The sequence below is a fragment of the Neovison vison genome, chromosome 9, assembly GCF_020171115.1.
Source record: "Neovison vison isolate M4711 chromosome 9, ASM_NN_V1, whole genome shotgun sequence".
Lineage (NCBI taxonomy): Eukaryota > Metazoa > Chordata > Mammalia > Carnivora > Mustelidae > Neogale > Neogale vison.
The window spans coordinates 95,980,753-95,998,218 of record NC_058099.1 but is presented as its reverse complement, the minus strand read 5'-3'; the positions used below and the strand labels follow the sequence as shown (position 1 = coordinate 95,998,218).

The following is a 17,466-nucleotide window of genomic DNA, read 5'->3' as shown; positions in this document are numbered from 1 at the left end:
GGGACTAGTTAGAGTGAGAGGGTATATGTGAAGGGAACGCAGATGTCACTGGTTCCATATACACCAGGGGTTTTGGCTCTTCTAATGTGGTCCTCTGAAGGGAGAGGAAGCTGGACTGCTAGTGATGCAATGACTTACTGTCTTCATGATAACCTGCAAGGTAGTGGGGATACCACACTTGCAGCAGCCACATAGTTTGCTTCCTACAGCTGAACGTGAAGTTGCTGGAAATGAGACCACCAAACAGTGGGATTACTAGGAATCCGGCTTAATGATTCACATGAGACAGACCAGAGCCCAGAGCTCATCATTCCTATACATTCAAGAAAAGTATGTGAACTGGAAGACAAATAAGATCATGATTCTTTTTTAAAAAATATTTTATTTATTTATTAGACACACAGAGAAAGGTCACAAGTAGGCAGAGAGGCAGGCAGAGGTGGGGAGAAGTAGGCCCCCTGCTGAGCAGAGAGCCCGAGGTGGGGCTTGATCCCAGGACCCTGAGATCATGACTTGAGCTGAAGGCAGGGGCTTACCCCACTGACCCATCCAGGCACCCCAAGATCACGATTCTAGCCGAAATGGAAAGGCTAGGGAAAAACTTAGCATATGATTCCCTATCGCTTCAGATGGAAGAACATTGCTTAGGTGTCTTTATTATTGTGTATATGAAGCATAGTAATTTTAATGCTCTTGTGAATTAAATGGTGTATATTCTTTTTTTTAAAGATTTTATTTATTTATTTGACAGAGAGAGATCACAAGTAGGCAGAGAGGCAGGCAGAGAGAGAGAGAGAGAGAGAGGAGGAAGCAGGCTCCCCGCTGAGCAGAGAGCCCGATGCGGGACTCGATCCCAGAACCCTGAGATCATGACCTGAGCTGAAGGCAGCGGCTCAACCCACTGAGCCACCCAGGTGCCCCTAAATGGTGTATATTCTTTTGCAGAAAAGTCTTTGTAGGCTTGAGATGCTCACTGGTGAAATAGCAGCCTGATCTGAATGAAAAACAAACAAACAAACAAAACAAAAACCTAGATTGCATCTCAAACAATCAGCTTCCATCACTTCTCGGGCTCATTGCTCCAGTGATCAACCACCAGATCAAAGATTTCTCTTCTTTTGGACATAGTCCTTTCCCTTAATCCTTCCCAGGAGTCCTCCTCTCTGGCGAAGCACTAGTGCCTCACTTGGCTGTGGGGAGTCAAGTCTCCTTGATTGTATTTTGGGGGAAGCTTTGTACAGAACCACTTTGTAGCCAGACACTAGACAGCGGCAAACACAGTGGAATTGTAACATCTATCTCAAATGGGAGTAACGTGATTTTGTCTTCTTTGAGTCTACCTCTTTGACCCCAGCCCCACTAAGCTAATTCTCTTTCCTTGAGAAAAACAATGACCTTTCTGATGGAGTTCGCAGGACCATCCCAAGTTTAGGTCACATCTGCTTTATTTGCAATCACTTGACATAGAGGCATACTACTGCTTTTCCTGGACCTCACATTCACTTCCTGAATGGGCCTCCAGACATATGTTTCACAAGTGTTTTCTCTAAGATTGTCCTCTTGATTCTTCTAATCCCATTTTATCCCCCTTTTCAGTCCCAGTTATTTTCTTCTCCATCATTGACTCCCCCAATTTCAGTGTACTTACTGGATGGCACTTTTTTTTTTTTAAACATATATATAGTTTAAAGTAGGCTCCATGCCCAACTTGGGACTTGAACTCATGACCCTGAGATTAAAAGTCACAGGCTTGGGGCACCAGAGTGGCTCAGTTGGTTAAGCGTCTGCCTTCAGCTCAGGTCATGATCCCAAGGTCCTTGGACTGAGCCCTGCATTGGGCTCCCTGGTTAGTGGAAATTCTGCTTCTCCCTCTCCCTCTGCTCTTCCCCCTCATATGCTCTTTTTCTCTCTCAAATAAATAAATAAAATCTTAGAAAAAAAAAAGCCATGTGCTCTACTGACTGAACCAGCCAGGTGCCCTGACATTTCCTTTTTTTTTTTTTTTCTTTTTTTAATTCCTTGCTCTGACCTTAAGAGTCCTGCACCTTCATTGTTTCTTTTTCTGATAGTTGACTTCTAACTCATGAGTGGGAATTCTGTCTAATGCAAAGAAGAGACTTCTGGTCAAATTGGAAAAATAAATTCATATTTTGACATATCTTTTCTGCTCCAAAATGCTGACACATCAGATAAAACATAAAAAAAGAAGTAAAAATAATAAACCAGAACTTCTGTGATTACAGTTCTTATAGAGTAAAATCATCAAATTTTAGAAATTTTATATGGTTCGTCCTAAAATGTAAATGGGCTGAAAACACCAGAGAAATATCCCTGAGTATCAGAAATGGACAAACAATGTGTGGTGAGTAGGACTGGAGTTACAGGTTTGCTGGATCTGGAAGCGGCAGTAGCTGTAGGAGCTTGGCTCTGTTGTGTAACAGGGACTTGAAAATATCTCATGAGAGTTGGAGGATTGGACACAATCCCTGTAACTTGAAGCCAGGTCTTAGAATGGGGCTTGATATCTCATAAAAGAAGGGTGGGGGAAAAACTGCTACCAAGAAATGCTTGGACTCCGTGCATCCTGGCACATGCATGATTTGGGAGGAAGAAGGACATGGGCTCCAAGGTTTGGCCAGCAACTAAACCAAACTTCCTGCTGACTCAACATTTTAATTGGCAACATCTCAGTTGTCATCCCCACTGCTTCTTTAACCTGTCCTTACGAGGCTGTGCTCTGGATTCAGACACTGGGTGGAGGCAGTTTCGAAACTCCTGGAATGAGGGACAGACAGCAAAGAGGAACAAAAGGAAAATGAAAACACAATCATGGGGTGCCTGGGTGGCTCAGCAGGTTAAGCCTCTGTCTTCAGCTCAGGTCATGATCTCAGGGTCCTGGGACTGAGCCCCGCATTGGGCTCTCTGCTCAGCTGGGAGCCTGCTTCCTCCTCCTCCTCCTCTCTCTCTCTCTCTTTGCTTGCTTTTCTGCCTACATATGATCTCTGTCTAATAAATAAATAAAATCTTAAAAAAAAAAAAAAACCAACAATCTTTTCTGTTTAAAACAAACCGTCAGGGGCACCTGGCTGGTTCAGTTGGTTGAGCATGTGACTCTGGATCTCAGAGTTGTGGTTTCAAGTGCCATATTAGGTGTAGAGATTATTTAAAAATAAGGTCTTAAAACAAACCTGGAAATTAATGACTACTACAAACACATGAAGGAATCTAATAGCAAGAAAGACTGAATTCATTAGGGATGAAACTGAATTATGAATTTATTTAATGTATTAATTTTCCTGACAGAGACTATGAACTATGCATGTTTAAGGTATTTAAGGAGAAAAAGGAAGTAATAAAATTCACTGAAAAAATAAATTACAGAACAAAAGCAACAAAATCTGATATGAAAAAGGATGTGTTAGATAGAAATCCTGGAAAACAGAAACAATGAAAGTCCTTGCAATATAACATTTCATAGTTGTAGAGAGAATTAATGACTTGGAAGGCAGTACTGAATAACTTACTCGGAATGCAACACAGAGAGATGAAAGGACAAAAAAATCAAAGTGTATGGAAGGGATGATAGATTGAACTTGAAAGGGACTGGCTTTGACATTTGTATACATTTTGATGATGCATTATGACCCCATGTGTATAATTCTTAAAAGCAGGCCAGATAAGGCTACATATTTAATAAAAATCTATATATACAGTAAGATTACATAAAACTTGAAATGATAAACACCAAATTTCAGATAAGCTGTTGCTTCCGAAATAGGACCAGGATCAGTGTGAAAAAGGCTTTACATGGTCACCATCTCACTGTCTCTTTGGCTCCTTCTCCCCCTACCCGCCCCCGTCACCTCCTTAGGAAAATAAGCATCCGTCTTCATATTTTCAGAGCTTCCTCTTATTGATTATGGGGAAGGGGACTCTGGGTCATGGACAAATACAGTCTGTTATCTGTTATCCAGCCTTTTGTTGCTTTTAGTAATACAATCTTCATTATTAAAGAATCATTTGGTGTGTCTGACTCTTGGTTTTGGCTCAGGTCATGATCTCAGGATGAGATCCAGCCTGGAGTGGGCTCTGTGCTCAGCAGGAAGTCTGTTTGAGATTCTCCCTCTTGCTCTGCCTCTCTCAGTCCCACCCGCCCTGTGTGTGTCCTCTCTCTCTTTCTCTCTCAAATAAAGAAATCCTTAAAATAAAAGAGACATACTTGTACCTATAATTCTTTTCTTTAAACTTTATCTAAAGGAAAATATGGCAAAAAGTTAAGATTTATTAAGGTGATGTGCTGGGTCCCTGAGCATCTAGTATTTTAGTTTCATTGTTACAGTGAATTGCAGAATGAAAATATTTCATGTGAGGGTCACCTGGGTGGCTCAGTCACCCAGGGTCTTGGGATCGAGCCCTGCATCGGACTCCCTGCTCGGCGGCAAGCCTCCTTCTCCCTCTCTCTGTGCCTGCCGCTCTGCCTACTTGTACTCTCTATCTCTCTGTCAAATAAATGAAATCCTTAAAAAAAAAAAAGAAAATATGTTCATTTGAAAATAAATGTATAAAATAAACAAAAATAAGAAACCATGTAGTTAGTGTCAGTGCTTAGGGCACTGGTTCTGGGGTCAGATTCCTCACGCCTCAGATACTAGCAGCATGACTGTTCCTCTCACTGTGCCCCAGCTTCCTCATCTGTAAACCAGGTGTTGTCAGGGAACTGCTTCATGGAAGTACTTGAGGATTAAATGAAAAAGATGGCACACCTATGCACAGAGCTAGAAGACTCGGGAAATACACATATGTAGGAAGAATAAAACCACCTCATCCAAATCATAGTAATATCTTGGTGGGTATGCCTGCGGTCATTTCCCCTGTGGATGTGCGTATAAATATAATCCTCATAAATTCAAGTCCCTCATGCAGTTTTGGGTCTCTGGCAAGCAAAATCTGTAATCACAAAACTCAAATGCTTTATTGCTGCTTCTGCAAAACCATGAAGGGCTTGAAATACATTTCTGTAATAAGTTTTCACAGCTCCGTGTCTTCTGTCCCATTTCCTTAGACCCCATGCTGTCCCACACCCCCTAGAAAACCCTTCCTCTTCCCCAGGTCCAGGCACATTTTTCTGTTTATTGTGGTACATTATTATGTAGATTTGGTTGTCCTTTTAGATGGTCCTCCTTCTCCTTAGTTCATCTCTCTTCATTATTTTCGATTCTATATCACAAAAGTCAAAGAATCTATCTGAGAAAAACAGAACTCTTTGCTTAGGGTAAGATGTCGCTGATGGGGACCCTAAAGGTAGCTTGGGTATCGTGGCAGCAGCGGTGCTGGGAACCCGGGCAGCAAAGACTGAATTTGCCCTGGAGGTGTAGGGAGGAAGAATGTGGATATTATGCTGGTACAATTTTAATCATATTTCCTAGTAACATGACATCATACTGTTTATATGAACTTGAAACCAACTTCTAAACTTAATATATTACAATTAACATTTTTCCATAACATCATTTTCCTTGCATAGTTTCCCATAATATAGATTAAATTTTTCTCCGTAGTTATTTCCAAGCTTTTGTTACTATAAACAAAACTTTGATGAGCCTTCTTATAGCTGTATGTATGTTTATACCTTAATTCCTAGAAGGACTGTTTTTGAGTTCAAGAATATATCAGGAGAGGGGCGCCTGGGTGGCTCAGTTGTTAAGCGTCTGCCTTAGGCTCAGGTCATGATCCCAGGGTCTTGGGATCGGAGCCCCGAATCCAGCCCAGCTGGCATCAGGCTTTCTGCTCAGCAGGAAGCCTGCTTCGGCCTCTACCACTCCCCTTGCTTGTGTACCCTCTCTTGCTGTCTCTCTCTGTTGGAAAGAAAAGAAAAGAAAAGAAAGGAAAGGAAAGGAAAGGAAAGGAAAAGAAAAAAAAAGAAAATATCAGGATACCTAAGGCTTTTTCTGTAGTAAAAACAAAATGAAACAAAATTCAGCATGAGTGTTTTGAGTCTCAAACGGGCTTTTTTTTTTTCTGAAGTATTCACATTTGCACTGAATATCCTTAAGAGAGTTAGTTACAAACCACAGAAAATCTTGAGAGAGATTTTCATTACAAACTATTGTGTCAGCCTTCTTTGTTGAGATTTAAAAACAAAAGAACCTTTTCAGTAGCATGGCAAATCTGTCTTTAAATTCTAGGTAGATGCAGGATCCTACAAAACTAATATCAAAGGACTTTTTTAGGGTTGCCTGGGTGGCTCAGTCAGTTAAGCAAGTTGTCTGCCTTTGGCTCAGGTCATGATCCCAGTGTCCTGGGATCTACCCACATCAGACTCCCTGCTCAGTGGGGAGTCTGCTTCTCCCTCTCCCTCTGCCCATTCCAATCCCACTTGTGCACACAATTTCTCTCTCTCAAATACAATCTTGGAAAAAAACAAAAAAGGACTTTGAGGGGATGCTTTCTGAGGCTCTTGTGACAAGGGTCAGGAGACCCATAGAAGGCAAAGGGACATTGCCTTTACTATGTTAGAAAACATAGTGTTTCAAATAACAAATTTACAGACAGATTTTTGGAACACAAGACTTATGTGTGTACTCCCCGACAACTTTCAGTGGAAAGTTTGTCACGGAATGTTTGATCTTTCAATCTGATATTCAAAGCCTACTTATCTCTCCAGACTTAGGTCTTACCATTCCTCCTCATGACCCTGCATTCCAGCTAACTGAGCCATATGCACTTACGAACCCTCCATTGCTTTCCAACAGTTACACCTTTGCTCACGTTGCTTCCCCACTTCTGTTTGTTAAAATCCTATCCTACCTTTGAGAATCAACTGTAACCTTTCTTGTGTCCCCTCAACTAAATATGGCCACTTATTCCTGTAAATATCAAAGGTACTTTATTCCGGATTTTAAAAATGATGGCATTTATCAAACAACTCCTAAATAGTGACCTTTACACTAGGCATTTTGCAAACACTATGTAATGTAATCCTTATGACAGTTCTGTGGGGATAGACATTAATTTTATATGTGCCTCTTTCCTGGAGTTTTCTCTTTCTCTGTTCACTGTCTGAATGCAGAGTGAGACAGGGACAAAGTCCTAGAGTAAGACCAGCAAACTACAGCCCGTTGCCTGCTTGGTACATGGAGGTCTACGGCAACATGGCTTGGCCTGTTCATTTACATATTGCCCACCGATGATTTGTGCTTTAACCTAGAGTTGAATAGTTGAGACAGAGACCATATGGCCAACCACGCCTAAAATATTTGCTCTCTGACCCTTTGCAGAAAAGCATTGCCGTCCCCTGGGTTAAGAGGATGGTGGGACCACATCACGGAAGGACCTGAGTCCCCGATTGACTACGTGGAGTGGAAGTGTTCAGCCCTGCATCCCGCCAACCTGAACTGACCTGTCAAGAAAGTCAGAAACCGATTTTCATTCTGTAAATGCATTAAAACTTCGGGTTATTTGTTCCAGTAGTTGGCCTATCCTCATTAATGCAAGAGAGATGTGAACACGCAGACTATCCTGGGCAGCAATGAAGTGGTTCTTCTTCCCCTGACCCGGCAGTGTGGGAAGGTTGTTGCAGAGTTCTCTTACTGGCTTCCGATGCCTTTTAAAAATTACTGGTGAGTGTGAGAGACAGTCCGGGATCTCAAGTCAGCAACATGCTCCAGAAAATAATGCTCATGATGGCGGCTCAGTTGCTAGTGATTTAACTGAGTAAATAAACAGCATAGGAAAAAAAAGATCCCAGTGATTGCTGGGGCGTGTATTCAGTTAGGGGTCAGGTGCGGGAGGTCAAACTGGAGCAATCTGGAAAGCTTTTCTATGCGTCCTGCCCCTCCAGAGCTAGAAGAACGGAAGCTAAAGCAGATACTGATTCGATGGCACCTTCTTTCTTCTAACAGCAGTGTGTGATGTCCTTCTGTTTCTTCAGTGAAAAACTCTAGGGGAAAGGGAACTCAGAATGAGATCAAGATAAACTTTCCCAGGATCTCTGGGATGCTGAAAGTGACTGTGGTGTCTCCATGGGAATCTGAATGAAACCAAGGGTTATCCACAGTGTATCTGTATCTTTGGACTGTATTTTGTTTAGACGGGGAACAATCTAGTCAGTGATCTATACATTCACCCCCAGTGGCCATTTGGGTTCCTTGCCCCACTGCCTTCCTCGGGGAGAAGGAAGATATTTATCCTCCCACAGGATTTGTTTCTTTGCTTTAACAGAACACACTGATCTTGAAACAATAAAGCCAGTTACAGATTAACTGATCCCGGCGTCTCAGTTTCATGGAGCCATCAAAGTCCAAGTTGGATCGCTCTGGCTAAGATTATTTACGAGGCCCTACCCAAGTGTATTCCGTGCAAGTTGCAAGCTAAGTCAGCTGACAACACTGCGTCTTTCCTCCTGCTCCCCCATCCACCTAGACTGAGGACTGCAAACTGGCATCAGCAGCCCATGCTCCTCCTACAGCCATGGTCTGTCTGAAAATCAGAGTGATTTCGTGCAAACATCCAGGCTTAAATTTCCCTTAAAAATTAGGGCAGCCTAAAAATACTGGACCCTCATTCCCATCCACCAACAGCAGTCAGAGTTGGAGTGAAATGGGCGTGTACCTTCCAGCAGGATGCAGTTCCTAACACTCTCTAGCTCTGGTGTACGTCTTGCTTTACCTGCCTGACTCCTGTAGGCGTTAGAGTTCCTGGCTCTCAGTCTAGTGCTCCTTGCTGTCTTCTCTGCTTAGCTCATTTTTTTTTTTCTAAATAAAAAGAAGACTGGATGGGGATAACCTAGATAGGCATCTTAGATCTACTATTATGTGACCCGGGGAAAGTCATTTATTATCTCTATGTTCCTTATTTATGAAATGCCTAAAGCAAAAGATGGACTGTTCTGGAGACTAGCCAAAGTAAGGCACGAAGAATAGGCCTCCAGATTAGGTCTTCCCTTTCTCCTGAAGGAAACTTACATCTGTTTCCATCTTGGTCACCTTGCCTCTAGTCTTCTTACTCCTCCATTCCATAGTTTTAAAATGTTTTATTTAGCCACCCTCGCAGCTCTGATGGCCGAAGCAGATCTATGTCAGAGAGTCACACAGATAAACAGCTGTCGCCAGGAGACGTGCTATGAAGGAGATGACCTTCCCATAGAGAGACCTTGTTCTGGGACCTTCCATGAAGGCAGAAAGGTCAGATAAGGCTCTCAAGACCTGAAGGATAAGGCGTTGAATGATTGAAGAGGGGTTTGAAGAATATTCTAGGTTGTGAAAACAGCATGTGTGAAAGTTCTGTGGAACTTCCAGCACAGGAAACATGGAGGAGATGCAGAACTAGAAGAAATCCAGTAGGTCAGGTCAGAGGGAATAAGGAAGAGTAGGGATATGCGGCTGGAGAGGAAGGTAAGATTAAACAGCATTGTAGTCCATGCTTAAGAGCTTTATCTTTATCTTAAAAGCAGTAGGAAAGCCATGGAAGGTTTCCACAGGGGGCTTTACAGAAAGGTAACTCACTCTGTAGTGTGGAAATCAGGTGGGAAGAAATATCAGATTGAATCCTATGAAAGTGTCAGATCCAGATTCTTTTTGTCCTAGAAGATGACCATTTCCTATGGTTCCACCTAATAGATGGATGCAAGGTAAACCAGTTCGGGGACTGGTTTGGACTAGGATGGGGTATTGGAAATGGAGAGAAGGGCACAGGTCTGATGGATATTTACAAGGTAAAATCGACGAGCCTTAGTGATGGATTGGTGTAGGGTATCAGGGACGATGCCCGGACTTGTGTGCCTTCTTGGGAAGTGGTGTCATGCTTGAGTAGGGCAGACTGGCACATGGCCAGGTTTGGTGAGCAGGGATGATTCCACATGGGGTTCAAAGTGCCTTTGCAAGAACCAAGAGGAGATCGCCTTTGAAAGTATCTCTACAGATATATCTTGCCTTGGCTTTAGCTGAATTTCAGGGGGCACCGAGTGACCCTAGATTATGTTAAAGTATCAGCTGAAGGTTCCACATCATGGAAGTTTTATAAGTTAAGGCCCTAAACCTATGTGTGGTGTAGACTCAGAGTTTTAATTTTCATAATGGCTTTTCATACTCCTCTCAGAACCCCAGGCAGACGGTGTGTTTGTGAAGGGCATAAAGTTTTTTTCTCCTTTAGGCCTAAACCTACATTTTTTTTTTTTTGTAATATTTCCTTTGCCCAGGGAGGGAATTTCCTTTGCTCCTGTGGCCTCCTCCTGGTATCAGCTCATATTTATTCTTTTGACTTAATTTCATAACATTCTTGGCTCCAGAGGATTCATATTTTTCTTATGAAACTTGGCTGTATGGAAAATAAATTTGTTACATTGTGTCTGCTATTTCTACATGGCAAGGGGCCTATTTGGGTCAGCTCAGTGGGCTGGGTGGTCGGAAGTGATGTAGTAAATTTTCTATACATATTATTAGAATAGTTTTTAACGATGTATGATGTGCTGTTCTGTCATTTGACATAAGATCACACCTCCTGTCACAAGACAGGTAAATCTTGCAGGCCACTTGCCATCTGACCTTGCCATTAGGCTGTGAGCTCGCGGAACATGAAAATGTGTATGTGACGTGGGTCCTGGGCTAGAGTTCCTGCGCCGGAGCAGCTGGTTCTCAGGAACCCAAGAAGGACAGCTTTGATCTCCAGCCCACATGCCAGGGCACCTAATAGTTGCCAAATAAATATCTGTATAATTAAGCAGGAGTTGGAAAAAAGTCATACCTGGAGAAGATGAGAACTGTTGGCATATCCTTCATGATGGAATAAAAATTCCGGGGTTAGGACCGAGAGTTGCTGTCAGGATGTTTTTTCAAGACCCAGAATGATGTCTTGTCTCGAATCAGCATCCGTCTTACTGCTCCCATCTCTCATCTACTCACGAAATATAGATGACAACGATGCTGTTTGAAGTCCTTAGATAACATCTTTGTGGCTGATTCATTTTCATTCAAATATCATCGATCGACTATTTACTATGTCCAGAGTTTTTCTTGCTAGGGTTCTCTGAGGTATAAAGCGATGACTAAAATCCAGGCTCTCCCTTCAACTACTTAACAGTTTGATGATAAGGGATGGGGACCAAAGTATACAATCAACTAAAATAAAAATACTCCTTATCAAACGCTTTCAATGCACCAGGCACTGCCCTAAGAATTTTGCTTGGGTTAGTTCATTTAAACCTATGAAGCGGGAACCACTACGGTGCCCATTTTGTTAATGAGGGAGCAGAAAGGTTGAGAAATGTATGCAGGTCACACAGGAAGAAGGAGCCAGAGCTAGAATCGAAACCCAGTTGTTCTGATTCCAGACTTCAAGAATTCACATATTCTGCCGTACAGAGGCCCAGATATCCACTGTGGAAACTGATAGGTTCCGTAAGAGATATTCAAGCCCAAGCTGATGGCCCAACAGAAGGGTTCAAGAAAAGCTTTACGGAGAAGTCATGGCATTCTCACAGATGGTGATGGACAAAGAGGTATCTAGGGTAGGAAATAGAGAAAAGGCAGAGTTTGGAAGAAGACCCCTTAACGTGTTTGGGAAACTACACATAGTTCAATGTGCCTCGGTGTTGGTTATTTGTATAAGTCAGAAGAGGAGAGTTAGTTAGAACTTAAATTTCGGATAAAGGACCTTGGAGCAGGAAGTGGGGAGGGAGTGTGCTGCATTTTTTTTCACTGTTGGTCATAAGTAACAGTAAAGCCTTAAGCAAGTGAAGCCTCTAGAATCAATTTAGACGACTCTGATTTGGAGCCGTAGTGAGGACTCTCCCTCAAAGAGGAAACTAGATGACTTCAGAGATTTCTAAATCTGCCCTGGAGTTTGAAGGTAAGACTTCGCGTCAGGGATCCTAGAGCCTTAGGGGATTATGGGCAAAGTTATGTTTGCATGAATATGTGAGCTCCTTGTCTGGGAGAAGGTGGTTCACAGGATTCATCTCTTGCTCTCAGCATTCACGGTCAAAGAAATACGGCAAACCACAGCTCCACGGAGAAAAAGCCAGCAACAGTCTCAACGGGACCTTCCTTGGAGCCAGGGACTGGAAGCAGTGCCCCACCGGGCACCCTGAAGCTTTGGGATTCACAACTGAGAGTCTGAGTTCCACGCTGAGAAGCAGAGCGTTGCACAGAAATATCACCTCCGCGGGTCGGCAGAGGCCTGCCTCAGTCAGCCTCTGGCCCAGCCCGGCAGGCGACCCCGGTTAGCACGCCCAGCCAGGGAGGGGTCGGGCAAAGCACATCTCACTGTAAACGTGTCAGGGGGAAGTGGATCACTTTTGAGCTCCTGTCCTTACAGGCTTTCAAGGGGAGCAGGAAGCTACAATTTCCAGGAAGATGACAGCTGTTTGGAAGGATTTCTATGACTGCACTTTTAATCCAACCCACCCGAGTCACTCAGCATAAAACAGGCCTGACAGCAAGGCAACCTGCGGGCAAGGCCTGTGAGGAAACCCTTCATTTCCTCCTGTTTTGTCGAGTCTCGCCCTGCAGGCCCCGCCTTCACGGACACCGGGTGAGGCGACTAGAGCGGGAAGGCAGAAGTACCGGTGACGAAAGCGTGGTTTCCAGGCAGATCCTTTGATCCACAGAAATAGCTGTGTTGGAGGCTGGTGTGGTCGTTAGTGGTGTGTTTTGCATCATGATGCTCTTCGATAGAGACAGACGGAGTCCTGGGTGCGTTAGTCAGGATTGGGACTGTCTGCACGTGACAGAAAATTGAAGACAACCGTGGCCTCCAGATGATAGAAAATTCTCTCTTCACGCAGAGCCAGTCTGGAGGCGACGATTCAGGACCTGTTGGGCAACTCCGTGCTCAGCCGGGACCCAGGCTCTCCTCACTTGTTCCTCCACCAAACCCGGCCCAGGGAGCTGCTTCGTGATCTAGGATGGCTCCCCAGCCTCCAGCCTGGAGGAAGAGGAGAGGGGACCAAAGGAACCTGCTTCTTTGAAGGACACTTAAAGGTCACAGTTCTGTTTGCTGGCCATTGTCCTGAGCACACTGATCGCAACTAGCATTGACATGGTTGGAATCTGGTCTTCCACTTGGGCCTCGAAATGTCCAGGGAAACACATGTGGACGACTAGATGTCTCTCTACACAGTGTCCTCAGAGAAGATGGAATGTTGGGATGTCGTTTTACTAACTCCAGAGACCTTAGCAAACCTGGATCCGGCTTTATTCATTTAAGTGATTTGGTCATTCCTCCCCTGTCCTGGAGGGCACTTTTATAGAGCTTCCTTGGTCTTGTTAGGGGGAGCGTGAGAAGCAGGCTGTCCTCATTTACTCATTCCCGCGTTCGTGCATCTTCTCACTCATTCAGGTGTCAGCACTGTCCCGTCGGAGACAGCTGGGCACAGCTTTTATGCTTTCTATTCAAAGTGTAGAGATATTTCTGGAAAGTGGTTGTCCGGCCAGAGTTGAGGTGTCTCAGCCCTCATCCTCGAGGTGGGCCCATCTGACCGGCTTCTCCCAATGGGACGGGAAGAGAGGAGACATGTCCCTTCTGGGAGGAGGTGCTTGAAAAATAGACATGCTGTCCCCAACCCCTATTTTCCTGTCTGCCTCTGGAGGCCAGAGACCCCGAGGCGTAGTAGACAGCAGAGACCCATGTGGAGGAAGCTCAGGCTCCAGAATCACCCCAGGGAAAGCTGCCCCCCAAATACCCACACTGCCCTGTGACATTAACAAGGAACCACTAGCAGCTTAAGCTTGGTGCGGGGTGTGCCGCAGGATGGTTAGCTCAGCTCCCACGTGAGACAGAACTAGATTCAAATGCCACGTGAGATTTCAGGTAACTTCACTTAATCTCTGAATAATAACCTCCTCCCTTTCCTCATTTATAAAATGTGGCTTAATTTATTTACTACATATGGTGTGTGTGTGTGTGTGTGTGTGTGATTATGGTACCTAGTAAATGCTTCAAACATGTTAACTCCTTTTTAAAAGAATTCTTATCTTTTTAAAAAGATTTTATTTATTTATTTGACAGAGAGAGACACAGCAAGAGGGGGAACACAAGCAGAGTGAGTGGGAGAGGGAGAAGCAGGCTTCACACCGAGTGGGGAGCCCAAAGCAGGGCTTGATCCCAGAACCCTGGGATCATGACCCGAGCCGAAGGCAGATGCTTAATGACTGAGCCACCCACGTGACCTTTAAATTCTTATTCTTATCATCACATACTGTTGGGCTCCTCTTTTTCTGTTTAATAAGGTAGTTTTGCTCATTTAGGGAGCAGTTGTCAAGTTTCAGCTTGTTTACTTAGTTCTTCTCTTGTGCCCCTCGGGTTGTGGGGCTCTCTGCTGATGATTATTGGTGATTCTGTATAGCAGATGTCTCCTTCCCCACCACTTTCTTTTTTTTTTTTTAATAAAGGTTTTATGTATTAATTGTCAGAGAGAAAGAGAGAGAGTGAGCACAAGTAGGGGGAGCAGCAGGCAGAGGGAGAGGGAGAAGCAGGCTTCCCACTGAGCAGGGAGCCTAATGCGGGGCTTGATTCCAGGACGCTGGGATCGTGATGTGAGCTGAAGGCAGGTGCTTGACCGACTGAGCCACGCAGTTATCCTTCCTTCCCTACTACTTGGTGGTAGGTAGAAAAATGGCCCCTGCAAATGTCCCTGTCCAAGTCCCCCGAGACTGACAAAATGCTATGTTACATGGCAGAAAGAATTCTGCAGGTGTGATTCAGTTAAGGACCTCTGGATGGGGAGATTACCATGGATTCCCCAAGTGGGCCCAATGGAATCATGAGGGTCTTTCAAGATGGGAGAGGAAGACAGGGAATCAGAGAAGGAGGTAGGATGACAGACAGGTGCTGGAGGGGTGTGATTGCTGGCTTGGAAGACAAAGAAGACCATAAACTGAAGGGTGCAAGCCACCTCTAGAGCTGAAGAGGCAAGGAATGGACCCTCCCCTAGAGCCTTCAGGGTGAGCACGGCCCTGCCAAAGCCTTGGATGCAGCCCAGTGAGACCCACATCAGACTTCTCTCCTACAGAACTGTAAGTAATAAATTTACATTGTTTGTCATTAAGTCTGTGGTAATTTGAAGCCAAATCCCACCCTATGCCCGCCATGCTGTGTTGCAATGTGCATGCGAAGCTCTTCACGACACGGGAGGGAAGATCTCAGAAAGGAGCCGTGGTGCCAGGACAAGAAAGGTGGAGTCACCAGTCACCGTCTCATGAGCTCTGCCTGCTCCATACAAGGGAAGCTACTTTGAGACCTGGGGCTTCACCGGCGGGGGGGGGGGGGGGGGGGGAGGGTGACCCCACCCGCTCCGTGATGCGCCTCAACTCCTGGCCAGACTTTCCATCTTTGTTTTGTGTCTGGACGACTTCATGGTCCACCCCTGCCCCGGCCCCAGCACTGCCAGCTATGAGCCTCCCCAACCTACAGTAAGTAACCTTTACGGAAGGGCTGTGTCCCTGTTGGTAGGACTCCAGCTTTGAACTTGAGCAACACTGAATTCTACACTTGTGATGTGAGCCCTGGGATATTCTGGCCCCTTCTGCCCCTTGCAGATAGCAACCTAAAAGGGCCACCATGGTTTGTGGTTTTTTTTGGTTGAAATTCACATGACATAAAATGAACCATTTTAAAGTATATCATTTAATGGGATTTAGTATATTTGTAATGTTGTGCAACCATCACCCTGGACATTTCATATAAATTAATATAATACATGGCCTTTTGTGTTTGGCTTTTTTGATTTAATGTAGTGTTTTCTTTTTTTTTTTTTTTTTAAAGATTTTATTTATTTATTTGAGAGAGAGAGACAGTGAGAGAGAGCATGAGCGAGGAGAAGGTCAGAGAGCGAAGCAGACTCCCCATGGAGCTGGGAGCCTGATGTGGGACTTGATCCCGGGACTCCAGGATCACGCCCTGAGCCGGAGGCAGTCGTCCAACCAACTGCGCCACCCAGGCGTCCCTAATGTAGTGTTTTCAAAGTTCATCCAAATCATAGCATGTATTAATACTTCCATTCCTTTTCATGGCTGAATAATAGTTCATCATACGGCTAGCTACGTTTTTTATCAGTTCATCTGTCAGTGGATGCTTGGCTCTCTTCCCCCTTTTAGCTATCATGAGTAATACTTCTATGAACATTTGTGTGTGAGATTTTTTTTTTAAGATTTTATTTTTTTCATTTGACAGAGAGAACACCAGCAAGGGGAACGGCAGGCAGAGGCAGAGGGAGAAGCAGACTTCCCACTGAGCAAAGAGCCCAATGCAGGGCTCAATCCCAGGACCAGGATCATGACCTGAGCTGAAGGTGGCCACTCAATTGACAGAACCACCCAGGTGCCCTGTGTGTGAGTTTTGTTTGAAGACCTCTTTTCAGTTCTGCACAAACCCATGTTTTCGTATCAATTGGTATATTCCTAGCAGTGGAGTTACTGGGTCACCCTGTCTTCTGATATCTGATTATTTTGTTATCAAAGACAAATGCCCCCAATGCCATTAACTTATTCATTTTTCGACTTTTCTCCAGGTGGAAAGTGAGCGTAGGAGGTGCTCATTCCACCACCACACGCTACCACCAAGCACATGATCACTTGCTGTCTTTGTGGCAGAAACTCTGAGGCGCATGAAATCAGTGGTGGCCTGGAATTAAGGGCTATAGGCTGCATCCGAACCCAAGACACCTCCCATCCCCCTCCGACATAGTAACTGTGGTTAACCTATGTGTTCATTGTCTAACTCCCTCAATGACTATGTGAGTTCTACAAGGGAAGAGATTTGCTAAATTTTGTTCCACTTCTTCATCCCTAGTGCCTACAGTAGGGCTGGATCCATATCTAATGAATGAACATTAGAAGGAGCGATCATCAGTGTTCTCTGGTTTCATGTCCTATCTCTCCTTGAGGTCCTAACCCTAGCAGCTGGGTTCGCATCCCTGAACTGTTTCGTTAAATGGCATCATTATGTCCATATTTTCTTTCAAGACTCAAACATACCCTAGAGTACAGAGTGGGTATCTTTTCCTTATTTAGATGAAGAAAATGATGATCAGGGACATCAATTAGGAAGTTGTGACAAAGGAAGGTAAGGGCGATATATTATGTTCCTAGGACTGTAACAAATCGCTACAAACTAGGTGGGTTAAAACAACAGAAACTTACACTCTTTTTTTTTTTTTTTAAAGATTTTATTTATTGGGGCACCTGGGTGGCTCAGTGGGTTAAAGCCTCTGCTTCGGCTCGGGTCGTGGTCCCGGGGTCCTGGGATCGAGCCCCACTTCGGGCTCTCTGCTCGGCCAGGAGCCTGCTTCCCTCTCTCTCTCTCTCTGCCTGCCTCTCTGTCTGCTTGTGATCTCCATCTGTCAAATATAAAAAAAAAAAAAAAAAAAAAAGATTTTATTTATTTATTTATTTGAGAAAAAGAGAGAGAGCATGAATGGGGGAGGAGCAGAGGGAGAGGAGAAGAGGGAGAAGCAGACTTCCCACTGAGCAG

At 44.5% G+C, this 17,466-nt stretch overlaps 1 long non-coding RNA gene across 1 annotated transcript in view; it reads left to right on the top strand.

The window, feature by feature from the left end:
- Positions 1–7,469, top strand: part of LOC122917748 — a 44,352-nt gene extending 36,883 nt beyond the window's left edge. Inside the window, exon 5 of the long non-coding RNA XR_006386463.1 lies at positions 7,278–7,469. This is a non-coding gene — a long non-coding RNA (uncharacterized LOC122917748). The remainder of the gene's footprint in view (positions 1–7,277) is intronic.
- Positions 7,470–17,466: the final 9,997 nt, after the last annotated feature.